General features: G+C 42.8%; 1 pseudogene; it reads left to right on the top strand.

Annotated features, from left to right (window-relative positions):
• Positions 1-4,321: 4,321 nt before the first annotated feature.
• LOC116352983 (inactive serine protease PAMR1-like) lies at positions 4,322-20,771 on the top strand (annotated as a pseudogene).
• Positions 20,772-23,712: the final 2,941 nt, after the last annotated feature.

A 23,712-nucleotide genomic window follows, 5' to 3' on the forward strand; every position in this document is an offset into this window, starting at 1 on the left:
CTCTTTCTGTCAGCAGAAAAGTTGGCCCAACTTGGACGTCATCGCCCCCCCCCACCCTTCCCAACCAGCTACGGATCTGGGAACAGTTCCTATCTCTTCAGCGCGATGTCCTCTTTCAATGGGGCGCTTCATTGTGAAGATCGCGCGCTCCCTCACCCTTTGGCGGGAAGAAACCCTCGGGTCACGCAATAATACTTGCGCGCCTCCTTGTTTTTCTCTCTCCGTTCCAAGATCCACCAAACGATATAGGCTTGTCCTTTCGGGCTAAGGATTTTTATGTATGTTTAAACATGTTTTAGCTCGATTCTGAACTTAGTTTGACCAGTTTAGTCGACATATAATATGTAATTTTGAAGTTTTGATGCGCAACCCATAGAATTTTGGGTGCATTTCAACCTTTCTAACTATATGTAGAACATGTATATTTAGTCAACGTTTATGATGTGTATTTCTGTTATCTGGCAGAGTTAAAATAATTTCTCCGGACATTGTAGTAGCATTTTTTGAACATGACGTTCAATGTAAACAGTGATTTATGGATATAAATGGCATATTATTGAAAAAAACATAAATGTACTGTATAACATGTCCTATTCCTGTCATCTGATGAAGATTTTCAAAAGGTTAGTGAATTATTTTTCTTTTAATCCTGCTTTTGTGATAGCATCTATTGTTCCACAAATATGGCTATGTAAATTAGCCTATCTTTTGGTGGTGGTTTGACATAAATATGTGCTATGTTTTCGCCGTAAAACGTTTTAGAAATCTGACTTGCTGGCTAGATGAACAAGGTGTTTATCTTTCATTTGAGCTATTGGACTTGTTAATGTGTGGAGGTTAAATATTTCTAAGAATATTTTTGCGTTCTGTGCGCCACTGTGTCAGTTGAGCAGGGGGGATGGTACCCCTAGAGGTTACGTGTGGCGTGAAGAAGTTTTTTAAAAAAAATCAACATTTATTTTTAATTTGAGATTCTTCCAAGTAACCACCCTTTGCCTTGATGACAGCTTTGCACACTCTTGGAATCCTGTCAACCAGCTCAACCAGGTAGTCACCTGGAATGCATTTCAATTCACAGGTGTGCCTTGTTAAAAGTTAATTTGTGGAATTTCTTTCCTCCTTTAATGCATGTGACCTTCAAGCGCTTCCAGGCCATCGTCCACCGGCTGGAGCTGCCCAAGAAGCCCCTTCCCACTGTCACCCGACAACAGATGGACTGCTGCCAGACAGGTATCGCGGCCAATCATGATGAGCGTTACGGAGTGCCCTCCCTCGATGAACTAGGTGAGGGACGTGTGTGTGTTGGTATCTCTCATCATCGTCTGCTAGTGATGATAAATCGGTTTTGATTTTTAATGGAATTTGACAACAACAAAAAATGATCGGGCAGGTTTTAAGACTCACTGCTTTGGTCCTGCTGCGTGGAGGGGCGGGGAGATTGAGGCACTGGAGAGACTGGACAAAAAGGGTGAGTCACCTGATCTGGGTGTATCCAGGCCTGGCATAGTGACCAGTCGGCCAAGGCTCCCTGGCCACCTCGATCACAAACACTGAAGATAAAGTTGGTGTGGATGCTTCTTCATGTACTTTTCCTTATGATCAACCTACAGTATGTTTTGTAGACACCTAGAGACAAGGTAGAAACCTTCTCCTGGAGAGGTGTGTTTTCTGCTCTTGGTCCAATCTAACACCTGATTCTACTAATCAGCTTCTCATGGTAACCTTGATGATGATGATTAGCTGTGTGTTAGAGCAGGGATGCGGCAAAGACCTGCACACCCAAAGACTCCCAGAGGAGAGTTAGTTTTCACCATCTAACCAGACCCTCATCTGAGAGTCTATCTCTCTCTATCTGCTCATTACTGGGGTATCTTCAGTAGGAACCAAACAGAACCAAACGGGGAGGGACCTACCTGAATTTGTCCAATACAAACTAGTTCTCATTTTCTATAATTTTTTTTACCAAAAAAGAGGATTGGTGACCGCTTTGTTATTGTTTCAGTTAAGTACTCTAACTTTAATAATGTTGTATCTCTATTTGTTACATGTGTAGAGGAGGGGTGTGTTTGTCTGTGTGTGCGCTTTTTTGTGTTTGAGCACTGGTTTAGTCCTAGGTGACTGGGTCATATCTAGATGGGATACAGCTTTTGTCAAATTGACGTCAAAAGTTTAAATGTTTTGCATTTTAGCTAACCCTTATCCTTTTCCTAACCTTAACCTAATTCTCCTAACCTTAACCTAATTCTCCTAACCTTAACCTAATTCTCCTTACCTGCTAGGAAGAGTCAATTTTGACAAAAGCTGTATCCCTTCTGGACAGGCAGGTGACTGGTTTATTAGCGTTATATTTCTATATGGGATGTATTTCAGGTGTTTGAGGAGCTGCTCCTGGATGCAGACTGGAGTGTGAACGCAGGCAGCTGGATGTGGCTCTCCTGCAGCTCCTTCTTCCAGCAGTTCTTCCACTGCTACTGTCCTGTAGGCTTCGGCCGGAGGACTGACCCCAGTGGAGACTACATTAGGTACACACAGAGCGCACACACAGGCTGTCCAATCCCCACATGCCCCTCTACAGTAGTGTACTTGACTGATTCTCTCGTTGAACACCCGAGCAGAGCTGCCAGGACGTCAGTCAGATTCACCTGGTTGGGAAAGTCTTTGACGGCTAGATGTTTTTCTATCGACTGACAGGCGGTGATATGAATTGCTCTGTGTTGCATTGCTCTCCCCTTCAGCTAGTTTATGGTTGTGTAACGTCATGTAATTACATGGCTGGTAGCGTAACAGTCAGCCTTATCCCTCATGCAACATCTAACATCAATGTGTGTGTGTCAAGACCCACTCACGCTTCTGATTCAGCCATGTTTTATGTTATTACCAAGGATCTATTCTAAAAGTAACTCTGGCAGTAACATTGTTTATGTTATTACCAAGGATCTATTCTAAAAGTAACTCTGGCAGTAACATTGTTTTATGTTATTACCAAGGATCTATTCTAAAGTAACTCATTTCATATCTGAACCCAGCCCACTAAACTGTAACTGACCTGCAGTCATTTCATTTCTGAACCCAGCCCACTAAACTGTAACTAACCTGCAGTCATTTCATTTCTGAACCCAGGCCACTAAACTGTAACTAACCTGCAGTCATTTCATTTCTGAACCCAGGCCACTAAACTGTAACTAACCTGCAGTCATTTCATATCTGAACCCAGGCCACTAAACTGGAACTGACCTGGCTGAGTGTGTTGCATGCTACATCCTAGCCAGCTAACCCAGCGGAGAGCCTTGTGGGTAAAGTGTGTTGCATGGTGCATCCTAGCCAGCTAACCCAGCAGAGAGCCTTGTGGGTAAAGTGTGTTGCATGCTACATCCTAGCCAGCTAACCCAGCAGAGAGCCTTGTGGGTAAAGTGTGTTGCATGGTGCATCCTAGCCAGCTAACCCAGCAGAGAGCCTTGTGGGTAAAGTGTGTTGCATGGTGCATCCTAGCCAGCTAACTCAGCAGAGAGCCTTGTGGGTAAAGTGTGTTGCATGGTGCATCCTAGCCAGCTAACCCAGCAGAGAGACTTGTGGGTAAAGTGTGATTTATTTAAACCGGACCTGACAGAATGCCCATTAGAACTTAATGTTACGATTCCAAGGGGGGTCATTTGATCTAGTGCTAAAGTGATGCAGGTTGGTAGAAACCAGAGATTTACCAGATACTCTGTTGAAAAGTGATGCAGTTTAGAAAATTTGAGGCATAAGATTGGAGTGTTGACCGTGAATTGCATCAGGAAACCTGTTTTGTATTCACCTACACATCTTTTTTTCCCCCAGACTGTTGATGCACCTGGACTCAACGCTGATTGGAGGGAGAGCCCTCCACACACAGCCCTGCGTCATTCCTCGTTTCACCTCATCCGCGGGTCCATCGACTGTCAGTAGCCGCTATCAAAACCTGCAGAAACAACCCAGGCAGCGAAACAAACCTCAGTTGGTAGTTAGATCTGCAGTAATGGTAGAACGATGCCCACCACCAATACCATATGAACCTGTCACCAAGGCTTCAGTGCTATATAGGCTGTTGATCAAGCTGTTTCTCTCAGTACTGCTGACATTTTCCTGCTGTGTTTTATTTAGACAATCAGTAACCATTTTTATATTGATAAGTGTGATCAGTTCAGTCTCCAAGGTGTGTGTGTGTGTGTGTGTGTGTGTGTGTGTGTGTGTGTGTGTGTGTGTGTGTGTGTGTGTGTGTGTGTGTGTGTGTGTGTGTGTGTGTGTGTGTGTGTGTGTGTTTGTGTGTGTGTGTGTGTGTGAGAGAAAGGGAGCCTGTGTGTGTGGTTATATTCTGTACTGGTGTGGTTTGGGGCTAGGGGAAGCCTCACCCTGCAGCTGTGTATCTTTGACAAAGCATATGAAGGGAATCCTAATGGGTAATATGTGACACCCCTGTCGCGTGCCTAATGGGTAATATTTAACTCACTTCCTTGTTTGTCAAAATAACATCTCACAAAGTTATATTTTGGCGGTGAACTGTCACTTTAAGTCTGCATAAAGCATTTTATTACATGTTCCATCACCACTACTTGTTGAAAACAGACTTGTTGGTGTGAGTATCTGTGGCAGGGTGTGAGTATCTGTGGCAGGGTGTGAGTATCTGTGGCAGGGTGTGAGTATCTGTGGCAGGGTGTGAGTATCTGTGGCAGGGTGTGATTATCTGTGGCAGGGTGTGAGTATCTGTGGCAGGGTGTGAGTATCTGTGGCAGGGTGTGAGTATCTGTGGCAGGGTGTGAGTATCTGTGGCAGGGTGTGAGTATCTGTGGCAGGGTGTGAGTATCTGTGGCAGGGTGTGAGTATCTGTGGCAGGGTGTGAGTATCTGTGGCAGGGTGTGAGTATCTGTGCTGACTCAGCACAGAGTTTTCTGTTCACCATGAAGCAGTGTGAACCACCTTTTTAACACTATCGTACCGACCCAAACTGCTGGCTCTGAGCACATTGTCCTTTTCAGCATGGTGCCATCAAATCTGGTGTGTTCATGACCATGCCAGCTCCGTACAGCTTGGTTGGTCTCGGCCCAGTTTGGGTCAGTAGTGTGAAAAGCCTGTAACAGTGCTGTTGTTCCCAGTCCCATATAGAGGTAATCTGCTATTGTGCCTGCGGTATAAATGAAGGAAAGGGTCAAATATAAACCATATGAATTAATCTGTGTTTTACTAACTACGCAGTTAAATTGATCTACAAGTTCTATCAATCACCAGGTGTCTCTTGTCTTCAGAAAGGGGATGTTAAGTTATTACCATATTGCTTAAAGGGATGGTCCACTCAAAATAAAATCTACATGATTTTTCCATTTACCTTGGCTGTAGTCGATTCCCGAAGACTATTTTTGGATAAGGCATTTGAAAAGTCTGTATTCCTCAGATGTACACAAGGGTGGAAGGGTTACTGGCTAGGGTTTGTAATTTATAGTACATAAAGTATAGGGGAGTTTTCTTTGGATTCTTTTCAACCTTCACTGGAACGAGGAGGCAAATGTCCATTAAATCTAATGGCTCTGGTCCCTATGGTCAGTTAAAATCTTAACTCCGACTCCCATCTGGATGCAATGCCTGGAAAAAGACTTTTTCTTTTTACATGGAAACTGTATTCAAGCCAGGTAATCAAAAACAAACAGTGATTTGCAATGAGCTGTGCAGTGCCTGTCCGCCCCATTGCCTGGGGCCCTTTTGTAGAGAATACACTGTCATCCTGTATAGAAGCTTTGCCCAGGTTCGCTCCTATAGACAACTATGAACAGGAACAGGAATGACATTATTTCTGCTTATCACTGTTTGTTGGCATGGCCTCCCCGCAGATCTCGCAGGCCAGAGCCTGAGGGGGTTTTACAGTACAATGACGTCCTGATTCAGGCTTCCCTGAATTCCCTCGCCATACAAACACAGACGGAAAACATCTTTCCCTGGAGTATCATCAACTCGCCATCTCTGTTCTCTCCATTAAAAGTGACAGTGTTTTTCCCTGCAACACTCTCGACATGCCAATATGCAGCCACTCCCCTTTTCCTTTGGACTTCCAGAACTCCACATGGCACGTCTGTAAAAACAGAAGCTGGAGAGTTCAGATGCATGGTGAGTATGCATGGAGCTTGTCCGTCGAGAGAGAGAGAGAGAGAGAGAGAAGAATGCCAGTGTGACTCCTGGTGAAAAGAAAGGGTTAAATCTCTCTCTTTTAGTGTGGTGAGTGTGTGTTCTCCTCAACAGCTGCTTTGCATCTAGAGCCCAGAGAAAGAGAGGACAGTGGGATTGATGTGGAGCGTTCTGAACAGGAACACTTTAGATTCCGGACTCCTGTCACTCCTCAGTGACATCATGTGTGTTCTGGTTCCTAGCTCTATGGTCCTTGTGTCCCAGAGGGTGCAGCACACTGGGAGGACGACAATGCCCCTTCATCTGCAACCCAGACACCTCCTGCCTCTTCTTCTCCATGTCATTCTACTCTGCCTTCATGCAACTGCCTGGCCCCACGGTAAGAGCTAGAGCGATGATTTCATCATATACTGATGACAACACATTTCATTCAGATGTATGACTCTACGAAGCCTGCTGTAACTTGTATTAGCCTCCCTATTCTGAACTGTTCACACAACTTCCATTGTTAGAGTTTTTCTTTTGCACTTGCTGAGTAATTTATTTCCTCTCTGAGTCATATGGGCATACCTAGTCATGTCTGAGTTAACTTCTATAGTCACATACCTGGTTATGTCTGGGTTATAACTTCTCTAGTCACTGACCTAGTCATGTCTGAGTTAACTTCTCTAGTCACTGACCTAGTCATGTCTGAGTTAACTTCTCTAGTCACATACCTGGTTATGTCTGGGTTTTAACTTCTCTAGTCACATACCTAGTCATGTCTGAGTTAACCAGGTATGTGACTATACCAAACCATGATGCTGCCACCACCATGTTTGACAGTGGTGATGGTGTGTTCAGGGTGATAGGCTGTGTTGCTTTTACGCCAAACATAACGTTTTGCATTGTTGCCAAAAAGTTCAATTTTGGTTTCATCTGACCAGAGCACCTTCTTCCACATGTTTGGTGTGTCTCCCAGGTGGCTTGTGGCAAACTTTAAACAACACTTTTTATGGATATCTTTAAGAAATGGCTTTCTTCTTGCCACTCTTCCATAAAGGCCAGATTTGTGCAATATACGACTGATTGTTGTCCTATGGACAGAGTCTCCCACCTCAGCTGTAGATCTCTGCAGTTCATCCAGAGTGATCATGGGCCTCTTGGCTGCATCTCTGATCAGTCTTCTCCTTGTATGAGCTGAAAGTTTAGAGGGACGGCCAGGTCTTGGTAGATTTGCAGTGGTCTGATACTCCTTCCATTTCAATATTATCGCTTGCACAGTGCTCCTTGGGATGTTTAAAGCTTGGGAAATCTTTTTGTATCCAAATCCGGCTTTAAACTTCTTCACAACAGTATCTCGGACCTGCCTGGTGTGTTCCTTGTTCTTCATGATGCTCTCTGCGCTTTTAACGGACCTCTGAGACTATCACAGTGCAGGTGCATTTATACGGAGACTTGATTACACACAGGTGGATTGTATTTATCATCATTAGTAATTTAGGTCAACATTGGATCATTCAGAGATCCTCACTGAACTTCTGGAGAGAGTTTGCTGCACTGAAAGTAAAGGGGCTGAATAATTTTGCACGCCCAATTTTTCAGTTTTTGATTTGTTAAAAAAGTTAGAAATATCCAATAAATGTCGTTCCACTTCATGATTGTGTCCCACTTGTTGTTGATTCTTCACAAAAAAATACAGTTTTATATCTTTATGTTTGAAGCCTGAAATGTGGCAAAAGGTCACAAAGTTCAAGGGGGCCGAATACTTTCGCAAGGCACTGTATTTCAATCCGCCAATGTTGCACTTCCGAATCTGCGGTGAAAGGTGACAGAGCTAGATATTTGTCAGACCATGAGACATCTCAAAAATTGGTCTTCCCACAAAACTGTCTGTAGCATCCGAAGAGTTTGGCCTGACCCCTCTATGGAAAGATGAGGCTCTAACGAACACGGTGGTGTTCTCCGTTTTGCTCTACAACCCCCACAAACGTATTAGAACTCGTCTGAAGTCGGTACAGACGATCTGCCGACTTCTGTCTGTAGCGTCCCAACAGTTTGGGCTACACACTAATAGGATGTGAGACTCTCGTGAACACGTACATGTGGTTGTTATGCTCTAGGACCCCCACAGGCCTCACAAGACCTGCCTGAAGGTCCCCCGGTAACAGTTGAAAAATGAATGGAGGTATATATGGAGACTTAATGCTAAAACAACAACAAATGTTTCTCTTAGACAGACACTTCAGAACAAACTTCCTTTCAATTTTTTGGGGGGGGGGACCATCTGTTGTTCCATGTAGTGAATCTGTTATTCGATGTGTTTGCATGAGCAGTTTGGCCAAATACATTTTTTCATCAACTATTTGTTTTTATATTGTATTTTATACTTCAAGGGGTCTTAAAATGTCAAATCAAATAGATAAATGACCCTTGGTGTGACCTTCTTAAAACAATTCCACATAGATAGTAGAACCCCAGATTAGACAGGGTTTAGTCTGTAGAGGGTTAAAGACATGCCTTTGGAACCATCACGAGACAGGGTCAGATTGGGTTTGGGGGGGTTTCTTGCTATTGTAATGACCCCTGGGGGAGCACGATGTGAACTGTGAACCATGAATTTACGATTCAAGCACATTAGCCCTGTTCCAGTAGGATTAACCCACTCAGCAGAGTTAGTCACCAGAGAACTGTAGAATCACAGCATAGAATCACATAGAACTTGCCACAAGGCACCTGGAAGTTGATGAGAGGTATCTAACCAATTATAATCTCACAGAGGATTGCTACCCTCAACCCTCCTCCAGTGTACACATGCTATACTTAAGCAATAAGGCCCGAGGAGTTGTTATATCTTGGCCAATATACCACACCTAAAGTCTGTTCTTACGGCACAGCCCTTAGCAGTGATACATTGGCTATATACCACAAACCCCTGAGGTGCCATATTGCCATTATAAACTGTTTACCAACATAAATATGACTGCAAATTAGTTTTGCATCATACCCGTGGCATATTGTCTGATATACACACTGCTAGAAGGCTGTTTCAGCATCCAGGACCCAAACTACTAATGTAGCTATGGCTGCGTTTACACAGGGAGCACAATTCTGATATTTTGTCCAATCATTGGCAAAAGAGCTGATCTGATTGGTCAAAAGACCAATTAGTGAGAAAAAAAATATTAGAATTGGTCTGCCAGGTTAAACGTAGCGTTATAGAGCCCTAGTCAAACGAATATGATAACTAGATCTCTAAGATAGCAGATGTAAGCTTCATACAAATAACTTTATCCCTTCCAATACAGAGAGGAAACATTCAAATGTATGTACAGACGAGGCGTCCTTGTTTTGTGTTGCATTCAAACTGTAGCTAAATATTATTTTGGCAAGTACAGTACATGTCATGAATCCAGACGTGCATTCATGTAGACTATAGAGCATGCTATTTTACAGAAGCAGGAATCATAGACAAATGAATGTCATGTGACATGTTTTTTTTATTTAACTAGGCAAGTCAGTTAATAACAAATTCTTATTTTCAATGACGGCCTACCGGAGAACACTGGGGTAACTGCCTTGTTCAGGGGCAGAACGACAGATTTTTACCTTGTCAGCTCGGGGATTCGATCTTGCAACCTTTCCGTTATAAGTCCAACACTCTGACCACTAGGATACCTTGATTCACAACATGCCAGTCAATTGATACGACATTGCTTGTTGTTTTGAGTTTAGGCTGGGTATCATGTGTTAGGCTGGGTATCATGTGTTAGGCTGGGTATCATGTGTTAGGCTGGGTATCATGTGTTAGGCTGGGTATCATGTGTTAGGCTGGGTATCATGTGTTAGGCTGGGTATCATGTGTTAGGCTGGGTGTCATGTGTTAGGCTGGGTATCATGTGTTAGGCTGGGTATCATGTGTTAGGCTGGGTATCATGTGTTAGGGTGGGTATCATGTGTTGTGCAGGTATGTGTTAATACATGTGTGAATTGGAAATGTGTTTATTTTTGTATATCCCAACTCTCCCTCAGGGAATGGGGTCACGACCAGGGTCAGCCATTGTCAACAGTGACCCTGGAGCAATTAGGGTTCAGTGCCTTGTTCAAGGGCACATTCTTCAACTTGCCGGGCTCGGGGATTCGATCTAGCTACCTTTCGGTTACTGACCCAACGCTCTAACCGTTAGGCTACTTGCCACGCTAAAATGGGCTTTAGGCAATACATTTGATTGACTGATTGATTGATTTTAGATTCCAGAGGTGTGGTGGATGACAAGTGTCCCAGCTCAGAGTGGAACCACATGTGTAGGGACTGTTGTGAGTACCAGCTGATCCAGTGTAGATGTCCTTCCCAGGGGGCACGGGTGGGCTACTCCGTCCCCTGCTGCCGCAACCAACTGGACCAGTGTGACCCCTGCATCATCCACCCTGGTAAACAACCTATCAGACCTCTACCAAAGATACTGGTAACTAACCCCCAAATTTCTCATCGTTGTCATTTCCAGTGGGAGCAAATGAAGCATATTGGGCAGAACAGGCATGGAGGTGGGCAGAACCAAGCACGACCTAGCGAGATCCTGTTGTCATGTTGTAGCATGTATTTGCATATTTCTGCTAGGTAACACCTTCTTTGTGAAGTGTTCATGTGCAATAATTTAATTCGCCGTTGCATACCTTCATTTAACTCCATTTTCTCCCACGTTCCGCCCCTGGACTTCCTCCCATCACCAAATTTGGTGGTGAGAAGAAGCTCTAAACGGACGCTTCAGATTTCTACATCCTGTGAGACATCTGTCTCCTTCTATTTAATCTGTGCCCTCTACTGCTTCCCTCTTACTCCCTTCCAGCTTTCTTACCCATTACAACTGTTTGTACACTGACATTTGTCTTCTTATGTTTCACATGTTGATAATGCTTTAACGTTAAGTTGTAATTACAACGATTCACTTTTTCTTACAGATTTATAAACGTTTAAATGAACCAAAACATTGAACGTGATTAAACATTGGTTGAAATTACATGTCATTTAGCTGCTGACCTGATCTCCTGGCTCCCCTGTTTCTCCTCTTCCCTCAGGCTGCAGTCTGTTTGAGAACTGTAAAACCTGTCACAATGGGACGTGGGAGGCCAAGGATGATTTCTTCATCCGAGGGAGATTCTGTACGGACTGTCGTCAGGGCTGGGCAGGTGGAGACTGCAAGAGTGAGTCAGCTGTTTCAGGGGTAGAGCATTTCCTAAATTACAGTCCTTGGGAGTTTTTCACTTGTTTCATTGCCAGTGTTGGGGAGTAGTGAACTACATTGAAATTTTGGTAACATTTCAGTAGTAAATTACTTTTTGGCCATTTAACGTTAGTGGTGTATCTAACTACTGGAACTACACACTACTTTTTAGCTATATAGTGGTGTATCTAACTACTGGAATTACACACTACTTTTTAGCTATATAGTGGTGTATCTAACTACTGGAATTACACACTACTTTTTAGCTATATAGTGGTGTATCTAACTACTGGAACTACACACTACTTTTTTTGCTAAAAGAAAATGTGTGAAGTAGGCAATCATTTCCTTACTTTTTTGGCATTCTACCTGTCTAATCCATCAGACCTGTCTAATTCATCAGTTTTGTCTAATTCATCAGACCTGTCTAATTCATCTGACCTGTCTAATTCATCAGACCTGTCTAATTCATCAGACCTGTCTAATCCATCAGACCTGTCTATTTCATCTGACCTGTCTAATCCATCAGACCTGTCTAATCCATCAGACCTGTCTAATCCATCAGACCTGTCTAATTCATCAGACCTGTCTAATCCATCAGACCTGTCTAATTCACCCGACCTGTCTAATCCATCAGACCTGTCTAATTCACCCGACCTGTCTAATTCACCCGACCTGTCTAATTCATCAGACCTGTCTAATCCATCAGACCTGTCTAATTCATCTGACATGTCTAATCCATCAGACCTGTCTAATCCATCAGACCTGTCTAATCCATCAGACCTGTCTAATCCATCAGACCTGTCTAATCCATCAGACCTGTCTAATTCATCAGACCTGTGTAGTTCATTAGACCTGTCTAATCCATCAGACCTGTCTAATTAATCAGACCTGTCTAATTCATCAGACCTGTGTAGTTCATTAGACCTGTGTAGTTCATTAGACCTGTCTAATCCATCAGACCTGTGTAGTTCATCAGACCTGTCTAATTCATCAGAGCTGTCTAATTCATCAGACCTGTGTAGTTCATTAGACCCGCGTAGTTCATCAGACCTGTCTAATCCATCAGACCTGTGTAGTTCATTAAACCCGCGTAATTCATTAGACCCGCGTAGTTCATCAGACCTGTCTAATTCTCACTTGAAACATAGTTTGTATGTTTAATAGGCTAAATTAAACACTATGTTATCTTCTGACTCTAGTGTGATCTGTTCTTCCAATTTGTATTCTATGACATTTTATATTTATATATCAAACCAAAAGTAAGTTCAGGTAAGAAAGCTGTGTTTATAACTTCAGTGTAGCTCAACTTCTGCCCATGTGATGTAATTGGTAGCTTGGTAAACTATATTTTCAGAGGAGCTTCCCCAACGCTGTTCATTACACATCGACTTGCTACAAACATCTATGTTCTAATCTCTAGTTATTTTGTGTTGCATTATGGGAGCTCAGAGTATGTGTTCTTGTCCCTAGCTTGTGGAGGGGTGATTCGTAGAGCCCAGGGCCACATCATGCTAGAGAGTTACCCCATCAATGCGCACTGTGAGTGGAGGGTGCAGGTAGAGAAAGGGGAGAACGTGGAGCTCAGGTGGGTCCCTGAATTGATTATACTGTACTATACTGACAAATTCATTGTATCTCTCATTGGCTTTCATGAAGTTGAATGGTATTCTATGAGGAAGTTGTCTGTCACAATCCAGTCGCAGCTTTCATGGATCCGTACTGAATTTTTTTTAATTAAAGGGTAGTAAGATGATGTCCTAATATGGACACTATATAGATTAATATCTTATCCTACTTAACAGCCAAACATGATGATAACAAAGACCTTGTTTGGTTCCGCCCAGGTTCTCCATGCTTAGTCTAGAGCCTGACCACAACTGTCACTATGACTACGTGGAGCTGCGAGATGGTGACAGCCTGAGCTCCCCCGTCATTGGCCGGTTTTGTGGGAATGAGCTGCCTCCACCAATCAGAACCTCTGGAAGCAGGCTGCACGTCCTGTTTGTCTCAGATGGCTACAACAACTTTGATGGCTTCTTCGCCGCTTTTCAGCAGAGCTCAGGTAGCTACAGGAAGATTTTATTACCATTATCAAGAAGACTTTAGTATAGATGTTGCATGTCCTTATATGGTTATATTTTGGCCAAGATGATTTAAATTATTTCAATCTATCAGCCAGGCAGGTCTGTCAGTCAGCCTATTATTCATTATTCATGAATAATTTGTCTAATTGTCTGTTTGTTTTGTATTTGCGGCTCCCTTGCAGCGTGCAGCCCCTCCCCTTGTCAGCACCATGGAACCTGTTTGCTGAACCCAGTACAGTCTTTTCGCTGTGCATGTCTGCCAGGCTACACAGGGCAACTGTGTGAGAATGGTTAGTGATCCGTCTGATAGCCATAACCTCATTTCCTCCCCAAACAAAGTGAGTTATTCATTATCATTCAGGTATTATAAAACCTAGCTCTACTGCTTCCTGGGAGGAAAACCTTTTACTGCAGTGGGTTATATCAGGGTCATACAGAACTTTTTACTGCGTTCGGTTATATCAGGTTCACACAGAGTGTTTCTTGGTAGTCTTAAACAAATCTACATTGAAACAGAAGTATGCACCTCACACACATGGTTATGGGCTTAGAAAAAGACAACAATGTCAGATATGGAGTTGAAATGTCTTCAATTTTGAGTTTGCATCACAATATTACACTTTATATGCACAGGAGACTGACATATAACAAAACTTTTTGACATAGAAACACCAGATTTATCAGTTACATTTTTTGTAAATCTTTTATTTAAAATATTACATTCCACCCATGAGGCCAAAAGGGGGCGCTATTGGTCACTGACTGCAGGAAAAGGCTACAGGTCATTTCAGGAGTCCAGACCAAACTGGGGATGGTTGAAATAATATTTCTACACAGACAACACTCTCTCTGCCTTCCAGTTGCTAGGAGTCAGGTGTGTGTGTTGCCAGCGAGGCCCGTGAACGGGGAGCTCCTCTCTGTGTACGGTCCGGAGGATGAGCTCCTGGCTGTTCAGTACCTGTGCCACCCACCCTACACACTGAGTACACAAGGAATGAACATACACAACATAGTCATGGTAGACCATTGAATGACCAGTCCATTTCTCAAAACATGACTCTCCTCCATCTCTTCGTGTCTCTCAGAGCCCATTCGACCCAGTCAGAGGGGTGTAGACCCAGTCAGAGGGGTGCAGACCCAGTCAGAGCCCGTTCGACCCAGTCAGAGGGGTGCAGACCCAGTCAGAGGGCTCGGGGTGTGTCCTCCTCCTGCCAGGCTGCACCATGGCTACTTCCAGCTGGTCCGGGGCTCTGGAGGAGGTCCTGACACAGTGGACTACTTCTGTAACCCCTCCTACATCCTGAGTGGAGGCTCCCGGAGCACCTGTCTCCCAGATGGCTCGTGGAGTGGCCGGCAACCACTGTGTGTGAGAGGTATACTGACAGCAAACAGCCATTTAGATAAAACACCTGCACATGTTTATCCAAATGTATAAACTGACTTGTTCCAGTCCTGAATGCTGATTGGCTGACAGTCGTGGTTCAGGCCCTGAATGCTAATTGTCTGAAAGCCGTGGTATATCAGACAGTGTACCACGGGTATAACAAAACATACATTTTTACTGCTCTAATTACGTTGGTAACCAGTTTATAATAGCAATAAGGCACCACTGGAGTTTGATATATAGCCAATATATCACGGCTAAGGGCTGTGTCCAGGCACTCTTTGTTGCGTTGTGCATAAGAATAGCCCTTCAGCGTGGTATATTGGCGATATATCACACCCCCTTGGGCCTTATTGCTTAAATAACATCAGACTGTATCGTGCTCTAGTGCTGCTGTTTAGGTTACTGGACAATACTGTTGAATACGTAGTTAAGGGCTCTTCCTCTGTGTTCACAGCCTGTCGAGAGCCTAAGGTATCTGAGCTGGTGAGACACAATGTTGTGAAGCCAAAGGCCCCATCCAGGTATGACCCGTACACCCGGGTATGACCCGTACACCCGGGTATGACCCGTACACCCGGGTATGACCCGTACACCCGGGTTTGACCCGTACACCCGGGTTTGACCCGTACACCCAGGTTTGACCCGTACACCCAGGTATGACCCGTACACCCAGGTATGACCCGTACATCCACAAGGTCTGCCATGACCACAAGGTCTGCCATGAGAGGTGACTGTATAGTTCCCCTAAGGAAAAGCACCTTTAGTAAATCTGCATTCTCTGTGAGAGCTTCCCATGTCTGGAATACACTGCCATCAGACACACATAACTGCACCACATATCACACTTTCACAAAATGCTTGAAGACATGGCTAAAGGTCAATCAGATTTGTGAACATGGTCCCTAGCTGTGTGTTGCCACTCCATGTTGTCTGTTGTCTGTAGCTTGTGAGGTGTGGAAACACTGTTGCTTTTATGAATTTTGTCTTGCTGCTTTTTGTTTTATGCTGCTCTGTCTGTATGCTACGTCTTGCTTGTCCTATGTTGCTCTGTCTGTATGCTATGTCTTGCTTGTTCTATGTTGCGATTGTCTATATTGTAATTGTTTTTAATAACCTGCCCAGGGACTGCGGTTGAAAATGAGCCGGTTGGCTAAAACCGGCACTTTTACTGAAATGTTGATTAATGTGCACTGTCCCTGTAAAAATAAAAATAAACTCAAACTCAAACATCCAGGTATGACCCGTACATCCAGGTATGACCCGTACATCCAGGTATGACCCGTACACCCAGGTAGAACCCGTACACCCAGGTAGAACCCGTACACCCAGGTAGAACCCGTACACCCAGGTATGACCCGTACATCCAGGTATGAGCCGTACACCCAGGTAGAACCCGTACACCCAGGTATGACCCGTACATCCAGGTATGAGCCGTACTAACACTACCATACGTCTCATTCTGACTGTTTGTATGTCAATCTGGGGGGCGGCAGGGTAGCCTAGTGGTTAGAGCGTTGGACTAGTGTTACGAATCCCTTTTGGCCCGACAGTCTAGGGGGGATGGTAATGAGACCCGTAACATAACTCATGCAAATTATAATTGTGACAAAGTAAAAGTGTGAACGAAATAACCAGGACAACTGAAATCTACCGTCAAACTCAAAGTTAATTTATAAACACACGGTAATGGGGGGGGCAGGAAAAGGGGCTGAGCTGGACCCAAGGAAAGAAACAATAAATATACAAAAACACCCCTAAGCTAGACTAGCCTACTTTAACAACAGCTAACTAACTAACCAAAAATACAGTGGGTGGTCCACCCAGTTCTAACTAGTGTATTTAACAAAGTTCACCTACGGGTAGTGTATGCCCATGGGCGACTTGTCTTGGTTTCCCCCTTTTCCCACCAGCAACAAACAAACACCATAACCAAAACAATACTCACAGGTGATGACAAAGTGCTATGGAGGTGCTCAAACAAAAGAGAGGTTAAGACACAAAGCGAGAGTGAAACACAGAGACCTACAGACATGGCATTTACAGAGAGATTGAGCTAGCTCTAGAGCAAACAAATGATGGGGTTTTTAAACCATGGGGAAGGAACTGTGATAGGGTAGGAAATAGGTGGAGGTGTGTCTTCTGATTGATGATTGATTGTTGACTGATTGGGGAGTGATGATTTTCACCTGTGAGGGGAGAAGGAGAGAAAAGAAACACACACAGGATACACACACACAGGATAACTGTATCCGTAACACTAGTAACCGAAAGGTTGCAAGTTCAAATCCCCAAGCTGACAAGGTACAAATCTGTCGTTCTGCCCCTGAACAGGCAGTTAACCCACTGTTCCTAGGCCGTCATTGAAAATAAGAATTTGAGGGCACAGAGGGCCAAATGTCTACAGGTTTTAGTTTTTTTCCTTTCAATTAAGATCTAGACAACTTGCTGAGGGGAGATCCTTATTCATTAGTGACCTTAATTCATCAATCAATTACAAGGGTGGAGCGAAAACCCACAGACACTCTGCCCTCCTTGGAATGAGTTTGACACGTGTTTTACAGACAATAACTTCCCTGAAACATTTATTCTACATCTCTTTTAAACATCACATTGTTAAGCTTTTCCCCTTGTACACAGACACCTTCTCTGTCCCCTACTACAGGAAAGGTCCAGTCCACAGGCTTCACACCTCATCCAGGCATACGGTCTATGACAGTCACCCCCCTGGCATGGACCCACCCTCCTCAGGGAACCTCCCCAGCACCCAAGACCCTGTCCTGAGGGAATTACCCCGTGGTTTCCACCACCTGTCCACTAGCATAGAGTATGAGTGTGCCTCCTCTCTCTACCAACACTACGGTAGCCCCCGGCGCACCTGTCTGAAGACTGGCAGGTGGAGCGGGCATCATGTCTCCTGCTCGCCAGGTGAGGGCAGCGCTGACTTAAAGAACAGATGCAAAGAAAGGGAGATGTACTCAAACTTCGTCAGCCAATGTCTTGAGGGAATGAACAGATTTGGTTTTACAAATATGGTCCCACTTTATGTGATCCATTTATACAATTCAGTACACATTAATGAAACACTGTTCAAGTGTCCCTAATGCATTTACATCAGTTAGCAGATGCTCCGGTTAAGTGCTTTGCTCAAGGGCACATTTGACAGATTTTTTAGCTAGTTGGCTCGGGGATTCGAACCAGCGACTCGGTTACTGACCAAACACTCTTAACCGCCAGGTTACCTGCCTCCACAGGTGTACATGGTAGTTAGAAACATAGTCAGAAACAACCCATTTCCTCTCCCATCTCTGACACCTACTCCTCTCTCTTTCTGTAACAGTGTGTGGTCAACTCCCAGCAGGCTTCAGCCCTCAGAACCTCACTGAGATTGGATGGCCCTGGCATGCAGCCATCTACCTCCGCTCCCACATCATCCGCAGAGCTGGCTCTGGCCTACAGACGGCACCAGAGGAGGCCTACTCTCCCTGGCAGCTGGCGTGCAGTGGAGCACTAGTCACCCAGCTCAGTGTGCTGGTGGCAGCTCACTGCCTGGTGGTGGCAGGAGTGGACAAGCCGCAGTGGGTAGATCCAGCCAACATTAAAGTGGTGATGGGAATGCACAGCCCGGGCCAGATGAGGACACTGAAACAACTGCAGGTGGGTGTGAGTGATGCTAAGCTAGGGGGATGCTCTATCTACACAGGGGGTAAAAGTCTCTCTTGAAGTCTGTGAATACAGTTGTGAAGCCGTTATAATACGGTCTTGACAACGTCTAAAATGTCCAATCTGCAGTTGAAACAATAACAAAGCAGACACACCACCACTGTGTTTGGTAAAAAAAGATGTGGAATGTGGCTGGAGAAATGTCACCACTCTCAAAGTCTTAGACACAGCTACGGATTGCAAGGACTGACCATCCATAATGATATAGAACATTATATTGTAGCCGTATTTTGAGGCTATACAGTGTTTGTTTACATTTACGTTGTTTACAAACATTGGAGCAAAAGAAGCTTATATGTTGAGTTCAGATGGGGTACGACAATTGAACTAAGTTATATTCTAAAAGAATGTATGTAAGAATGGGTACCAATGGGTATTTATCATTAATTAATAAGTGGATGAAGGAACTGTAGATTGCTCCTTTAATGCCTAACCAAAACATGCCAAGGTGATTTATGATAGGCCCATTTTAAAGGTGCAGTCTAATTGTCTTGATTTCCATATCATATCAGATTATTCCTCTAATACTTGTTGTAGTAGAACTGTAAAAAAAACATTAAAAGATCCTGTGTCCTCCACATAATAATTTCCAACAAATTATAATATTTGGATATCATCAGTAAATACATATCATATGTAATATTTGGATATCATCAGATTTCACTGAAACACATTTCTGTCAGCATTGTAAAATCATTAGGTACATGGAGCCTCCAGTAGGCCCATAAGGTGCTAAAATGTTGGGCAATATAGTCACTTCAACTCCTGAACTGAGAAACACCTACAGGTGTAGGATCTTAATTTGAACCAGTTTGCTACAGCAGGAAAATAATCTTGCAGCACCAGGAAATGTGAATTATTATATGGATTATAAATAATGGACATGTTTGTTGGGGTTGATACATTTTGCATAAGGCTAATCAAGTCTGTCATTTCAAAGTGTAAATTACAAACTTCAGAAGCCTTTCTAAACCTCAAATACACTACAGGTTTTACATTTCCAGCACTGTTCCTCTGCAACAGGGTGATCAAATTAAGATCCTACATCTGTATGACACACTGGTATAAATCATATATTGTCATGTCAATGGGAGATGTAGGAAACTAAGGTTGGGGGTTTGTCCTAAACAATTAGACCTCCTTGCGTTATGCACAAACACTTCCCTCCGGAGAACAGATTGTAAGACTATTGTTGCCAACCTCACCGACCAAATCTCAATGCACATGGCAAGTCAGTAAGCTGTGCTTAGGTCCGGCCAAGTTGCATGCTGGGACACTTATGTGTTTAGACTGAGCCAAGCAAGCTGCCACTGCTCTAACTCTCCGCACGGCATTCATTTTGGTCCATCTGTCTCATGTCTCCTCTGATCCAACAGGTTTCCTCTGTCCTGGTCCATCCCAGCTTTGATCCTGTGACACTGGACTCGGACCTGGCCGTTCTGAAGCTACAGGACAAGGCCAAGATCAGTGAGCGTGTGCTGCCCGTGTGTCTCCCCAAAATGCAAGGCGGGGAGGTGACTGCCACACAGGGCTATGCCACAGGCTGGCTCCTTGCATCTGACTCAAGGTCCAGTTCCAAACCCAGCCTAGACGCCGAGACAGCCCAGACTGGAGTAGTCGAGCTGGGGGATGTCATTCAGTGCGAGAGGCAGTTTGCTCAGAGCGGGGCCCCTGTCACCATCACTGACAATATGCTGTGTGCAATGCGTCACCCTCTCAATCCCACCAAGCCTTGTCCCACTGTCAGTGCAGGCATTACAATCATACAATCTCCTGCCACTAAGCCATCATCGGGTCCTTCGGGGGGACAGGGGGATGATAGTGTTGTCTGGGAGCTTCTGGCTTTAGAAAGTTTTGGTTATGAGAAATGGAACTGTGGCCCAGGGCTTTACACAGTCCATACCCGGATAAAACAACTTCAAAGACTGGATACAGAAAAACATGAAGTAGATCTCTGATTTGACTCCAGTCTCAGCCACTCTGTCACCATCATTGACAGCCTGTGTTTTTTTCTAACAACTCACTTACTCACTGTTGCCAGTTCCTTGAAACAGATAACAGGGCTAAGTGCTTGGCAGTGTATTCGGCTGAGCCAATTGGAAACTTCCTAAGACGAGATGTGGGGAGGACAGTCATCCCTGACACTATTTACTATGATGTACACTGAACAAAAATATAAACGCAACATGTAAAGTGTTGGTCCCATGTTTCATGAGCTGAAATAAAAGATCTCATAAAATGTTCCATACGCACAAAAGCTTATTTCTCTCAAATGTTGTACACAAATGTGTTTACATCTCTGTTAGTGAGCATTTCTCCTTTGCCAAGATAATCCATCCACCTGACAGGTGTGGCATATCAAGAAGCTGATTAAACAGCATGATCATTACACAGGTGCACCTTGTGTTGGGGATGATAAAGGTCACTTTAAAATGTGCAGTTTGGTTACAGTGCCACAAATGTCTCAAGTTTTGAGGGAGAGTGCAATTGGTATGCTGACTGCAGGAATGTCCACAATAGCTGTTGCCGGATAATTTAATGTTAATTGCTCTACCATAAACTGCCTAGGACGTTGTTTTAGAGAATTTGATAGTACATCCAACCGGCCTCCCAACCCCAGACCACATGTATGGTGTCGTGTGAACGGTTTGCTGATGTCAACATTGTGAACAAAGTGCCCCATGGTGGCAGTGGGGTTATGGTATGGACAGGCATAAACTACAGACAATGAAAACAATTGCATTGTATCGATGGCAATTGAGTACACAGAGACATCGTATTTGAATTTATTATGGATCCCCATTAGATGCTAACAAGACAGCAGCTACTCTTCCTGGGGGGTTATTATGGATCCCCATTAGATGCTAACAAGACAGCAAGCTACTCTTCCTGGGGTTTATTATGGATCCCCATTAGATGCTAACAAGACAGCAGCTACTCTTCCTGGGGTTTATTATGGATCCCCATTAGATGCTAACAAGACAGCAGCTACTCTTCCTGGGTTTATTATGGATCCCCATTAGATGCTAACAAGACAGCAGCTACTCTTCCTGGGGTTTATTATGGATCCCCATTAGATGCTAACAAGACAGCAGCTACTCTTCCTGGGGTCCAGCAAAATTAAGGCAGTTAAACATTTTTTAAACATTATAATACATTCACAACATATTAACTAAATATACTGTGAGGAGATGCTGAGGCCCATCGTCGTGCCATTCATCCGCCGCCATCACCTCATGTTTCAGCATGATAATGCACAGCCCCATGTCACAAGGATATGTACACAATTTCTGCAATCTGAAAATGTCCCAGTTCTTCCATAAAATCACCATATAATACCCATAACATAAGCATATCATAACCATATACTAAACCATATCATAACCAGAAAATCACCATAAAATAACCATATAATAACCATATAATAACCCTACATAACCGTATCATAATCATATAATCATAAATAATCATATCATACTTATATCATAACCATAAAATCACAATAAAATAACCAATATTATAATTATATCATAACCATATCATAATCATATCATAACCATATCATAATATATCAGAAACATATCATAGTCATTTCATAATTATATCAGAAACATAAAATAATCATATCATAATATATCATCATAACCATATCATAATCATATCATAACCATATCATAACCATATCATAATCATATCATAACCATATCATAATTATATCATAACCATATCATAATTATATCATAACCATATCATAATCATATCATAACCATATCATAATTATATCATAACCATATCATAATTATATCATAACCATATCATAACCATATCATAATTATATCATAACCATATCATACTTATATCATAACCATATCATAACCATATCATAATATATCATAACCATATCATAATTATATCATAACCATATCGTAATTATATCATAACCATATCATAATTATATCATATCCATATCATAATTATATCATAACCATATCATAATTATATCATAATTATATCATAACCATATCATATTATATCATAATTATATCATATTATATCATAACCATATCATGTATGTATAGTTTTATGTATAGTTGTATGTATAGTTGTATGTATAGTTGTATGTTTAGTTGTATGTATAGTTGTATGTATAGTTGTATGTATAGTTGTATGTGTAGTTGTATGTATAGTTGTATGTATAGTTGTATGTGTAGTTGTATGTATGTATAGTTGTATGTATAGTTGTATGTGTAGTTGTATGTATAGTTGTATGTATGTGTGTATGTATAGTTGTATGTGTAGTTGTATGTATAGTTGTATGTATAGCTGTATGTGTAGTTGTATGTATAGTTGTATGTATAGTTGTATGTGTAGTTGTATGTATAGTTGTATGTATGTGTGTATGTATAGTTGTATGTGTAGTTGTATGTATAGTTGTATGTATAGCTGTATGTGTAGTTGTATGTATAGTTGTATGTATAGTTGTATGTATGTGTGTATGTATAGTTGTATGTATAGTTGTATGTATAGTTGTATGTGTAGTTGTATGTATAGTTGTATGTGTAGTTGTATGTGTAGTTGTATGTATGTATAGTTGTATGTATAGTTGTATGTATAGTTGTATGTATAGTTGTATGTGTAGTTGTATGTATAGTTGTATGTATAGTTGTATGTATAGTTGTATGTATAGTTGTATGTGTAGTTGTATGTATATTGTATATAGTTGTATGTATTTGTATGTATAGTTGTATGTATAGTTGTATGTATAGTTGTATGTATAGTTGTATGCATGTACTGTACCGTTCTGTTGTGTCTGTCCGTATGTCACTGCCTATGTACAGTACAGTAGGTCTACGCACTATACTATGCTGTGCTGTACTGTACTGTACTGTGCTGTGCTGTGCTGTGCTGTATTGTAATGTACTATACTGTACTATACTATGCTGTATGTGCTGTGCTGTGCATCTACACCTGCATTGCTTGCTGTTTGGGGTTTTAGGCTGGGTTTCTGTACAGCACTTTGAGATATCCGCTGATGTACGAAGGGCTATATAAATAAATTTGATTTGATTTGATTTGCTGTGCTGTATTGGACTGTACTATAATGTACTATACTATGCTGCATGTACTGTGTACATTAAAATGACTGTGAAGGTGATTGTGTGTTGTGTGTACCTGCGTGTCTGTG

Source organism: Oncorhynchus kisutch, unplaced genomic scaffold (genome assembly GCF_002021735.2).
Source record: "Oncorhynchus kisutch isolate 150728-3 unplaced genomic scaffold, Okis_V2 scaffold2805, whole genome shotgun sequence".
Lineage (NCBI taxonomy): Eukaryota > Metazoa > Chordata > Actinopteri > Salmoniformes > Salmonidae > Oncorhynchus > Oncorhynchus kisutch.